We start from the raw sequence: 12671 nt of genomic DNA, 5'->3' as shown, positions 1-12671 counted from the left end.
TTTCAAGCCAAAGGAGAGGTATGGTACATAAGTTAGATAATCAGACTTTGGCATTGTTTGGCTACATAGAGAAATACAGAATCATATGCATCACAATATATTAATGCTGTTTTTACTATTTTATTTGTTGAATCTGTGGGCAGAGAACTGCCATCATGTCTGATCTTAAAGATAGAATGAAGGTTGAGAGAACTAAGCCTTTAAGAGTGATAAAGGCTGAGATAAGCACCCAGTCTTAACTGGGACACAGGAAACCTCGGGTCTGCTATTGACTCTGTCAGTAACTTATTACGTGGCATTACATATCGTCTCTGTGCATTCCGGAGAAACAGTGGTGAAAACAGTAATTATTTATTCAGAGTACACCTACTGCCATGAAATTTATCCACCATACATTGGAGAAAAAAGTAATACACGCCACCTACCTACCCATTAAGAGTGAGATCTGGGAGAGCTTCAGTTTCAGGGATGAAAGGGTACGTGAATAGCAAGATATTATAGCCTTTGATCTGTCCTAACTCTGCATAAATTCCCTTCCTGAGTGACTGGGGCTTAGTGCCGCTTGTCCTTTGAGCTTCTTCTATGCAGTGCTTTCACTCAGGACGTGTGGAAGGAAAGCTTGATGAGAAATGAGAAGCCATTCTTTAAGGTGTGATAGAACATTACTAATGTAGGATAATGAACCCGTTAAGCAAAAGAAAATTTAAAAAAACAAGTAATTGCATGGCCAACTGCATTTTATTTATGGAACTTTCTTTCTGGGCTCTTTAAAGGAAGATTGTTATTCATCTTAGATTGATCCCCCTTTACCTATTTCATTTTCTAACTTAGTAGAGAAGAGCAAGTCTTACAATTTCAGAGAGTGTCATATTTATTTTCTATATATCTTGTCACTTACTACGTATGTTTGTAAACAAATATGTTCCAGTTTTCAGGAGCCATATGGCTTCTAACTTGTTTGACTTAATAAGGTAGCAGAAGTTCCATGTTAAATCTGCCTGTTAGGGCTGCACTCACTTGGTGATTTAATTAATGCTCCTAGAGCATTTCATTCGAAGATATTATTTAAGTCTCAGTCACTTTCTTGACCATCTCCCATCCTTAACAAACATGCAGGAGACTTACCCTTGCAAAGAGACACACAAAATACTAAAAACAGACTAGATAGAGCCTTAGGATATTTTAAGGACTCATATGTGGTTTGTTCAAATAGCCAGTTTTTGCTCTAGGTCACTGTGTAAGGCGGCAATGGTCAAATTTGTAGAGCCCATAAGGAGGTCACCCCAGGGACAGTACCCCCCCTTCATACTCCAAAACAGGGCTATAGAGAGCTATGCATGTCCCTCATTGTCATTTATCTGGGTGGACAAGAGGCTGCAGATAGGGCAATTGCAGCTCCAGCTCTGCAGCCAAAGATTCCCAGGTCTGGGAAGCAGGATATGAATAGCACTTACCTCAGAAATTCAAGGACTGAGTTAATATTAGCAAAGCATTCAGGACATTGCCTGGCACCTGGCAAGCTCTACGTAAATGGTGAAGAAATTGGCTTTTCCTGGCACTTGACCAAGGGATTAGCCCCAGCTGCCCTCACCAGACTGTGTCCTTTGAAAGGAGAGGGGACCAACAGAGCCAGCTTGAAGCAGCTCAGTCTCAAGTCAGACTGGCACAGCTACACCCACCGGAACCTAGTATGTTAGGTACTCTCTAAACTTTAGGAGTCTAGACATGTAGAAAGATGATTGTGAACTGAGCTTTCTGTTGTAAATCTCACATAGAGAAAGGTTGTTAAGAAAGGTGGGGACAATGCAAAGATGCACAAAAGCCACTTCCCTAATGTTTTCATGCCAAGGGAGCCTGATACAGAAAAAGGGCTAGGAAAACAGTTCTCCCCACTTAAGTTCCTACTGTATTTAGAATTTCAACAATGTTGTATGTGTGTGAGTGTGTGTGTGTGTGTATGTTTTGTGTGTGAATGTTTCATTATTTGTTGAAATGCTGGAATTTTATTTCAGGACTCATAGTTCAGAGAAAATGTCTGGCACCTTTTCTTTTTGGTTTCCATGTGGGAAAAGCCAAATATTCATCAGCTGGCCTCTGGCTTCCTTCCTAAGACACATTGTGCAGACTGTTAGTTTCCCGATTCGTGGTGTAGGAAGAATAACACTCCTTTTTTATAATACAAAGGAGACTTGAAATTGCATCCAAAAGAGATAGAGTTTTGGGGGTATAGGGTATATTTTATGTCACTCTTGGATGTATGTTGTGAAATAAGATAAAAAGAAAGTTATCATGAAGACTGACCTAGCATTCAACTATTTTTGGATAGAAGTCATGCTATGCCCTAACTCCCACTGACCTTCCAGAAACATCCTTTGTACCATTCCTGGAGCCTGACGAACTTTCCTTTACCCTATAGTGAGTGCATCTGCCGTGTGAGTAAGCCAAGCCTGTGATGTGTCATCATGGTCACCGTTCTTAGCCACTTTATCTTTAGCATGTGATATGCCCACTTTTATTGGCTCCCTCAAGGTGAAGCACTTTAATTCCAAAGGCTGGACAGCTGCAGGTCGCAAATATATTCCCAGGCTAATGGGACATGAGTCAAGTTAATACAGTTAGCCAGGGAGGTGGGGGCAGATACAGATAGTGCCTCATTTAACATTTAAGCACCTACTCTGCACTGACATATTGTAGACTTCTGCACAGTGCTAGTTTTAAGCAGAGAATTTTTACCTGAGGAGTTTGAAGGAACTGATTTTTTTTTTTTTTTTTTTTTTTTTTTTTTTTAGTACCGGGGATCAAACTCATGACCTCGCACTTGCCAGGCAGGTGCTTATGTCACTAGGCTAAATCCCCAGCCCAAAGGAACTGATTTCTATAGCGTCACTGGGCAAAGTCTGGTGATAAAGGGGAGTTCTCAGAGTATCACCGTCATATGTGAGAATGAGCTAGACCCAGGACCTCCTCTGCCTGGCCACTTTCCTTTCTGTGTCTTGGGAACTGCACTGTACTTCATCAGACCTTGGTCACACTTTCACTGTAGGCCAGGAAGCATCTGTTCATTATCCTTCAAAAACATGTTGCTTAAAGAGTAAATGTAAGCTCTTCTAAATCCAAGAGCTGTAGGCACAGTCTTACACTTCTATGTCAAAACCGTAAAATAAAAATAATATTACTAACAAACAAACAGCTTTACTTACCCTTATCTGGCTCAGTAGATATGAATGAATAACATTCAGGTTTTGGTTCACATACTTAACCTTGTAAAACCTTAGCTTATTAATTAAAAATCAAAATGATAATTCTGTTGCGCAGATAAAATACGATATAGCACCTTGTGAACTCTAAAGCACTATACCCAGGTTAGTCTTCTCCTTTTTTCAGTTCCTTGGACAAAATTGTCATGTTGCCATAGCATTATTTTTTAGTGCTACATAGTACTCTTACATCTTGGCTAATATTACACTTTCTTTTATTTACAAATCATCACGTCACTTCTGTTTGATGGACATCTGGCTGTTTCAGTGCTTCTGTGGTTCACAGTGATGGGCTCACTTTCATCTGTCTCACCTCCTGGTGAGATCTGTCTTGTGATTCTCATTTCTTGATGATCCAGAAGTGTTAGTGTCTTGCAGTGTTGGCTCTTAAGTAGATCATGCATGAGACTTTTGCATTTCACAGTCATATAAGGCACATCAGGAACTAATGTCTGAAATTTGTTGTTTTAAAAGCGTTTTATTCTTTATGGTGCTTTTTTTCATTGAAGAACTTTTAAAGGAAGAGAAATGTGCCTCATTAGATGTCATTTCCTTCAGTGGAGTTTTTCATTTACTGGGTACCTACTGTAGGCATTTAAACTGATCTCCTTTTTGGCTGAGAGAAGAGAAAAGGATAAATACCTTTGGTATGTTTAGACAGTATCTGTAGAGAAAAGAATAGACAAAACCAGAAATCCTTCATTGATTTCTTCTAGCATGTTTATATTCTCCATTTTTATCCCAACAACTACATTTTAAAAGCAAATCCACTTAGTTATTATCTCCATATTTGTAGCTTTATTGAGGTATAATTGGTACATAAAAAATTAAATAATATTAACATGCTCAATTTTCTGGCTTTAAACATATGTATATACTCATATTAGCATCACCAAAATTAAAAAAATAAGCATATCCATCACCTGAAAAAGTTTTTTCTGTGTGTGTGATAAGAACACCTAATATAAGATTTAACCTCTTGTATTAGTCACTTTCCATCGCTGGAACACAATACCTGATACTCACAAATTAAAGGAAGAGAGGCTTAATTTAGCTCATGCTTTCAGGGACTCAGTCCATGGTCAGCAGGCTCCAAGGCAGTGGAAGGAAGTGATGGATCAAAGCTCCTTAGTTCATGGTGGCCTTGAATCAGAACAAGGATGAGGAACCAAATATAAACCTTAAGGCCACACATCTATGATCTACTAAGACATACCCATAACCATCAGTCCTTTGGACAAATCTCAAAGCTAATCAAGTAGACACTCTACCCTGATATATCTCTTAACAATTTTTTAAGTGCCAAATACCTTATTTTTAAAGATAGGTACTCTACAGAGGTTCTCTGGAACTTACTCATCTTTAAAAATAAGTACACCATTGAACAACAGCTCTCCTCATCCCCTGGTAACCAGCATTCTATCATCTACTCTCCATTTGTCTATTGTTAGATGACACATGTAAGAAGAATCATGCACCAATTTATATTCTAAAATAAGGTCTTCAAATCCATGCATAATTATGATAAATGATGTAAAGTACCATATTTTGCTTAGGAATTTCTGGGTGCAGTTAATGTGTGTTAGTCAAATCTTTGTACACTTAATACATGTAAAAAACATGCACACACACACGTATGAAAGCTACTTAGGCGGATAGGGGTTAGGAAGGAGGTTATAACTCCGAAGAAGCAGATACCTCTCCCCAAGAGTGGAATCATACACAAGAATAGAAGCAGAGGGAAGAGATACTGAAATACAAACCAGGAGGCTATAGCTTCACAGTGGTGGGGAGGACAGGGCCTTCCTGTGTGTTGGAGCCAACTCAAGACAGCATGATTATAGGCCACACTTGGCACTGCCCAGTGTGGAACCTATGATTCATAATAAGATTGTAAGTTTAAGATAGCTGCCATTCTGGAATTCAGAAATAATCCCCTTTAGATATAGCCAAGAACCATGTAAACTTCTAGAAAATCTAGTTTTCATATGCTTTAAAAATGCATATTATCCTACATTATTACATATGCTCTTAAAAATAGTAAAGAAATATTTAGAATTTTAAAGGAGGAAAAAGTTGTGAGGGGGGAAGTATCTGCCTTACTGTAAATAAAGGATGGTAGGAATTGAGAAATAAATTTTTAGAAAGCACTGGTGACTCCAGAAAGAAACCTAAGTGTTTATGGGAATCTAAAGATTCAATAGAGGTGACATATATATATTTTTTAAAGAAACAATAAAAGCAATGATACAAAATTTCAAAACAAGATAATGGAAGAGTAAGAATGGTTAATACATTGCATATTGTTATATTCAAAGTAGTTGCTCAGGTTACAAGCTATAGAAATGAAACATTGATCAAACACTGTACGTACAAACTTTTCAATGAACTAAGAGAAATTAGTAGTATAAATATCTTAACAAGTGACATTTTAAAATGTTAGGAAAACAGATTTAGTTGATTAAAAGAAATGAGGTTAATTGACTCTTGATCTAGAAGAAAATATTCAGTATGCATATCTGTGTATCTCCCCATACTTTTAAGTAGTTTAAAATCTAAGTATAAAATTTTCTAACAATGAAAATACTAGAAGAAAATATAAGATAATTTTGTTAAATAATGTCAGGGTGAGGATGGTGTTTTTAACCGTAATACAAAATCTCAGAGACATTAAAGAAAGATCCAGGGGTCTGGCTACATAACATGATAACTTCATGAATGATGAAAAATGCACCATATGACTGCACAACAAATGACAAATTTCAGCAAAATAATTTTAACACATACAAAAATGAAGGGTAAATGACCAGATATACAGTAATAAAAGGGTTAATGCCAACACATAAAAGCTCCTAATAGACATATGAGAAAGACTCACAGTAATAGAAAAAGCAATTCTGAGAAAAAGAAAATAATTAAAAACAGTGAAGAATTGGTCAATCTGATTAATAGTTGAATTACAAGTACAATAAAAATTGAGCTCCAGTTTTTATGAAATTCTTGAGAAATGCGTGACTAACAGTAAATGAGAAGCAAATAAGTACAATGTTTTTGAAATGCAATTAAGCCCCTAAATTCCAGTTTTAAGAAACTATCCTACAAAAATAACAATACAGATGTTCAAATAAAGATTTTTGAATTCACTAAATTTTCATTCATATGATAATGGAATGATGTGCGTTCCATTTAATAAAGTGACACATATCTGCCTTGGAAAAAAGAACCACAATTTATTATAACATAAAACAACCACACATACATGTACGCATTGCAAAACAAAATGACAACATGATTCTACTTTTGTCTGATACTTCACATATATATGCACACAAATACATATATGTATGTCCTCATAACAGCATAGAAAAATCATTGAATAAACAAGTACCTAACTGTAAAGAAAGTTTTTGGGAGACCAGACAGTTGGCAAAATAACAGATTTTCATTTGAAACATGAAGGCATTCAATCTCCCTCAAGTAATAAGAGCAAGGGACTGGCTGGTTATCCCTGCAACAGTATGATACCTCTGGCAAGGTGGCTGACCTTGACACAGGACACCAGGACCACCACGGAACACTTGCTGAATATATCCAATCCCTCTAGATGACACATTCCATTCCTGTTCATTTTACAGAACTAATTTCTGTGACATTTTATTTTCGCACAGCATTGAAACCAAGAATGTCTTCAGTATTTATGAGGGCATTTACAAAAGGAGCAGAGCAAATGCAATTTAGACAGATCACAATAATTCTCCCAGTCTTTCTGACACCCAGGGTTTCAAGCTTTACCTTCCTTCCACACATTCTCAATTAAATTAAAATACAGCATAGAAAGAGTCTGAAAGGGCACTGCAGAGGTGAAAATAAAGTAACTTCATGTAAACCTCTCCTACTATGAGTGACTATGTTAAGAGTGTGTGAAGATAAAAACCCAGGATAATTATTAAAGTAAAATGGCACAAACAGGCAGAGAGAAGACAAAGCGGGTGAAAGAAAGTCAACAGACCTGAAGCATTCTCTTGTTTTTGGTACTCCCCCCTACCAGAGTGGCCAGTCACACATTAACATAGACAAGGGGAGCCTGTGGATCCATTGCAAGTATGCTGCCATCACATCTCAGACATCCATGAGCACCTCTTGGAGGACTAGGAACACAGGGAGAGGCTTTTGAACCACTTGCCAGGCTCTCTCCCGTTCTCTCCCGCTCTTTATACGGCTGGGAACTGACTGTAGCACAAGCTGACAGGCTTTAACTATAGTGGATGCTTCCATTATTTTAAATGTGACTGGAAATTAATACAACAAGGTAAGTAACATGGTGAATGTTATTTCTGACATTTAACAAAAGCATTATGATTTCCAAAGCTTTGATTGGCCCCTTTCTCCTGAGGGCACATAAGGACAAAATTATCGAAATTTTTCTCTAAGACATATTTCAAATATCTTTCAGTTATGATACTTTATCAAATTGTGAAATTTAATGAACAGATTGCCTCATCCCACTACTATTTGAGCCTTTTTATGCCGCTTTTAAAAAATAACCTCTGCTTTTTAAATTGGTATCTTCATTGGTTAATATTTCTGAGGAGAACACACTAGCTGTAACTTCATATTACTGAAACCTTAACCCTGCTGAGAAGGGACTTTCTATTTTGTCCACTACTTGTCCTTAGGACCACCTACACAAATGCGTCTTCACGGTATATTGTTGGTGATAAGATCCTCCGACCACCTTTAACTTATATATCCTCATTGGTAGTGATACATATTATTTTTATTTTCCATGACTACGGTATTAGTCATGGCAAATGACTTGACCAAACATAGAAAAACATCTATACTCTGTAATATACGCAGTAGACAATGCCATTGAAGTTGAGAGGCATGACTTATCATGACGGTCTGGGCATTTGGGCTGCCCAGTTGCTTGCACGTCATGGGCCTGCAGCTATGAAACATGCTCACAACTTGTGCACAGTGCTATCTGATTAAACCTGGATGGAGATTTTTTAAACATTATTTTTTTAAATATTATGTTAATATGGCAGAAGTATAGTATATATATTTCCCCATGTCCTTCTTGCCTTTATAACTCACCACAGAATATGTAATTTAGAATATGTGCTATGTAGTTTTTCTAATATTTCTTTGCTCCTTGATTGTGGTTTATTATTTTTAAAGAGCTTTGAAATTTCCCATTTCCAGCAGATTTTTTGAATTCAAAGTGTAATTGTTTTAAAATACCAAAATTGGTGAGATTATCTGACGATGATAATTCCCTCTACTCTGAAAAGCTACTTAAAAATAGATGAAATTGAAAAAGTAGAGCAAAAGCTTAATTCTCAGGATATTAATCTCAATTTCCTTTGGAACCGGAAGCAAGGCTGAGAAATTGCCCTCCATTGTAAATGAAGAATGAGTTTGAAAATTCTCCTGAAGAATTATAATTTAGTCCTAATCAGAAGTAGTTGGGCAAGAAAAAAAATCTATTACTTAAAGGCCGTAAATGTATTAGGAAAAGAAATACTAATGCCTCCAACCAGGGCGGCCACCACAGTCAGCTGTCTCCAGGTCTACCTTGCTGATGGAAATAGATTCTGTTAGGGTTCTCCATGTTGTAAAACATACGTTTAGGAGGCCTTTGTCATTTCCCTTGTCACATTTTTACAAGTTACCTTGCTTAATTTACTACTGCATAGGACCATGAGGTAGGCAGGGCAGGGGTGCTCCCTTAGGACATTCACAGACAGTGGCAGACAGTTCACCTGAGGTGTGGACAGTGGGCACAAAGCATGCACTGGCATGACCACAGGCACAAAAACAGGCATCAAATTAAGTGACTATCACCTGTAGGACAGTTTATCTTAAATTGGTGACTAATGGGAAATTTTCCAAGTTAAGGATGGATTTGGAATACATTTACCTTGTGGAAAGCCAGCTTTTATTGTATCATGAAGTTTCCAGAAGTAATCACTTCTAAGGGTATGTTCTAAGGAATTTATAATAAAAAATTACAGAATGTGCTACTGATCATTCAAACTATCTGTTGTTTTGGTAGACGCTTGCATAATTTAAAGTGAAACATGAATCAGTTACTTAAAATGTGCATAAAGAACAAAATAAAATAGATAATGGGAAGAAGGGCGATCTTTTTCAAGTGGGAAAAAAAGCAAAGGATGCAAGGAGGGGTAAGGGAGGGAAGGGAAAGCGACGGGAAATTGAGCTTTTACAAATGGAAAGGGAAATAAGAGTTGGAGGAAGAAGGGAGACATGGGAAGAGAAGGAGATGAAAAAGAATTAAAATGTGCTGTGCGCATGTACAAGCTCCGCCGTGATAAATGTGTTCATTATGTACTGCAAACATGTAATAAGAAAAAAAATTTTGAATCATGAGGCAGTTCTCAGTATTCTAAAAATGATTCAAAATACTGAGGAAGAAATCTAGAATCCATGGGTGTTTGTATAACTCGAGGTCTAATAGGTTTCTTGAAATGTGTCCCTGTACAGAAGAGTTGGGATCTGGGCGCTTGAACACACAGCAGAGAGTCCTATTCCTTGAAAGAGAATCTAGAGGGAACAGGGAAGGTTCTGGAATGTGCAGTTTTAACAATATTCTAAGTGTTTTTATCTGCAGTTAAATTCCAGAATCACTACTTTAGGGTAAATTGCCTTAATAATCTTTGAGTCAGATTTAGGCCCACCCTAGGAAACTGTCATTTTTGTGGGTTCAGGTTGTGATTTCAGACCAGGTATGACATGTACAGACCCCTGAGCAGAGGATGAGCCAGTGAGAGAGAGAGGAGCTCCTCCTCACCAGAATATAGGAATACCAGTGTCATATTTCACTGTGGTAATTACATCTCTCTACATGTTAACCACTGTAAATACAGCTTATGTTCCACTCTTTAACTCCCCTGTGTGTTCTCCTGACCAGCAATTGTAAGTGCTCTATGTCTAGGGTTCACCTACATCTTGGAGATGAGCCAATGAAGTTGGGGCCAGTAAGCCCATCCTGTCCTTGCTCGAAGGCAGGGTGGCAGTGACTAAGAGCATGAACTCCACTTCTTACTGTGTATACCAGGTCATGGTTATCCAAAGTCACCGTGCCTCCATTTCTTAATTTACCAAATGAGGGTATAGTTTGCTTATAGAATAAAATGGGCTTACATTTACAGACTGCTTAAAACAGTGCTGGATAAATCCTATGTGCTCATTTCAAAAAATAAAAAAGAGGACTAGAAACAGAGGATCATTCTCAAAAAAAAAAAAAAGAAATAATACCAACCTAGAACAGGAATTGTCTTTAGAGAAGTGTGCATTGTGTTTCCTGTAGCTTTTGGAGACATAATGGGACAAAAGAAAAAGAGAAATACAAGAGACAAAATACACAAAGTCTTAGATAAGACACTAGAAAACAATAAAAATATATAGGGTTGTCACCACTGAGCTGCTTGGTTCTAAATGTCTTAAGTCATGTAAGTCTCCTTGGAGTACAGAGAATATACATGTTTAGCAACTTTGTTTTTATTTTAAAAAGAAAAAAAAGTCAGAAAAGAAAAACAATAAGCAAAAGAGATAAACAACAACAAACCCAAAACAATAACAATACACGTTTTCAAAACAGAATGAAAGAAATTTAACAATGGTTGTTATATTGCATATTGTTATCTCTTTTTTTTTTGCAAAGAAAGAAAAGAAAATTAAGAAAAAAAAGGTAGAACAATACAGAATGCAAAAAAAATTAACATCATAAAATCTCCATGCTTAGCAACTTTGAGAGTAGAGGTTGCTAAACGAATTTAGTAAGTAAATTTGGATATGATGCCCAATATATTTGTAATAGAGCTCTGCCTTCTTCCTGTTCTTCTGCACTCAACACCTGGTGATTTACCTTACTTTTTTTTTTTTTTGTACTTCCTTTCTTGATCAGAAGATTCAGAAGATTGAGTCTGTAGTAAATTTCGTCCATCTTTCCTTTCCCATGTCGTTATTCTTTCTATTCTCATATTTACTACACCATAATTTGAACGTTTGCCATCTTTTACCTCAATTACCTTAAGCCTCCCAACTGGTCTTCAAAAGGAGCCCTGCAGCTAGGTGCGATGGCTCATGCTTATAATCCCAGCAGTCTAGGATGGTAAGGTAGGAAGATTACAAGTTTGAACTCAGTTTAGGCATCTTAATGAGACCCTGTCAACATTAAAAAAATAAATAAGGGACTGGGCATACAGGTTAATGAGAAGACCTTGGATTCAAACCCGAGTCTTTATTAAATAGATTCAAAATTCCTCCAACAAGCACCCCCAGCTCCCCACACCTCTGCTTACACGGGGTTCCATGCCTGGACTCCTGTCTGACCTGGACAGGAATCATGAGGCAACTGCACTGCAGCATAGAGCTTGAAAAATGTGTGTCTCAAGTTGAATAGTGTCTGCCCAGAATCTGGGTTCTTCCCAGAACCTCAGAAAATGATCTTATTTGGAAAAAAGGCTGTGCAGGGAGGTTAGCCCGAGGTAATCCTGGAGTAGAGTATGCCCATAATGCACTAGGACATGGGTCCTTATAAGAAGAGGAGACAAAAATGGGCACGCACAGAAGGAAGACGTGAAGACAGTCACACACCTGGAAGAACACCACACGGAGACTGAGTCACAGACCAGAGGGATATGTCTTCAAGCTCAGAAATGCCAATGACTGAATTTGGAGAGAAATGGATTCTTCTCTTACAGCCTTCCAAGAAAGGATAGCCCAACTGACACCTGGACTTTAGACTTGAGACAGTAACATTACGTTGTTTTAAGCCACCAAGTGTGTAGCTTTTAGAAAGGAACCTTAGGAGTCTAACATAGTGACATTGGAAAGTAAATGGTCCTCAGATGTACATCAGTGCTGCACTGCCTTCCTTCTCTCATGGAAGTATTGCAGAGATGAAATAGGATAAGATGTGAGCATGTTATCAATGTGCAAAGTTCTATGCAAATGTAATGTAAAATTCTTACTTTCCAAAAACCGTGTCACTCCTTTGCATAACCCTAGCATAGTATTTTGCTCATAACATGTGCTCAATAAGCACTTGTTGAATTTTTTTTACTTTATTCATTTAATGTGTTGTCTTGGTTTTATCTTAAAAAACAGATACAAAGAACAAAGTTCATATTTAGATTGTTGTTGAGATATTTATATGTATCTTTTACTGCATGTAATGTTATTTCAGAAGGACATAATTTGAACTGCTTGGCTAAATATAAATGATGTATATTATAATATTAATCTACTGTATATTAATTTTTAATATTCTAATGAAATTAAATCTATGAATTTGAAAATAAGATTTATTTTATTTAAGATGAAAAAAATGTTTAATTTGCTTCTACGAGTATGGCTACCTTTATTTATGCTAGTCACCAGAAA

At 37.1% G+C, this 12671-nt stretch overlaps 1 protein-coding gene and 1 long non-coding RNA gene across 3 annotated transcripts in view; one reads left to right on the top strand and one right to left on the bottom strand.

The window, feature by feature from the left end:
- Positions 1-12671, top strand: part of Pacrg (parkin coregulated) — a 503840-nt gene that overhangs the window by 324682 nt on the left and 166487 nt on the right. The window lies entirely within an intron of this gene.
- Positions 3206-12671, bottom strand: part of LOC134472166 (uncharacterized) — an 84132-nt gene continuing 74666 nt past the window's right edge. Inside the window, exons 3-4 of the long non-coding RNA XR_010042049.1 lie at positions 4284-4400; positions 3206-3921 (exon numbers count right to left, since the gene is read on the bottom strand). This is a non-coding gene — a long non-coding RNA (uncharacterized LOC134472166). The remainder of the gene's footprint in view (positions 3922-4283; positions 4401-12671) is intronic.

Source organism: Cavia porcellus, unplaced genomic scaffold (genome assembly GCF_034190915.1).
Source record: "Cavia porcellus strain 051 isolate PalLab524CR breed Dunkin Hartley unplaced genomic scaffold, mCavPor4.1 scaffold_22, whole genome shotgun sequence".
Lineage (NCBI taxonomy): Eukaryota > Metazoa > Chordata > Mammalia > Rodentia > Caviidae > Cavia > Cavia porcellus.
Note: the sequence above shows the minus strand (reverse complement) of the source record. Positions and strands in the feature narration are given on the sequence as shown.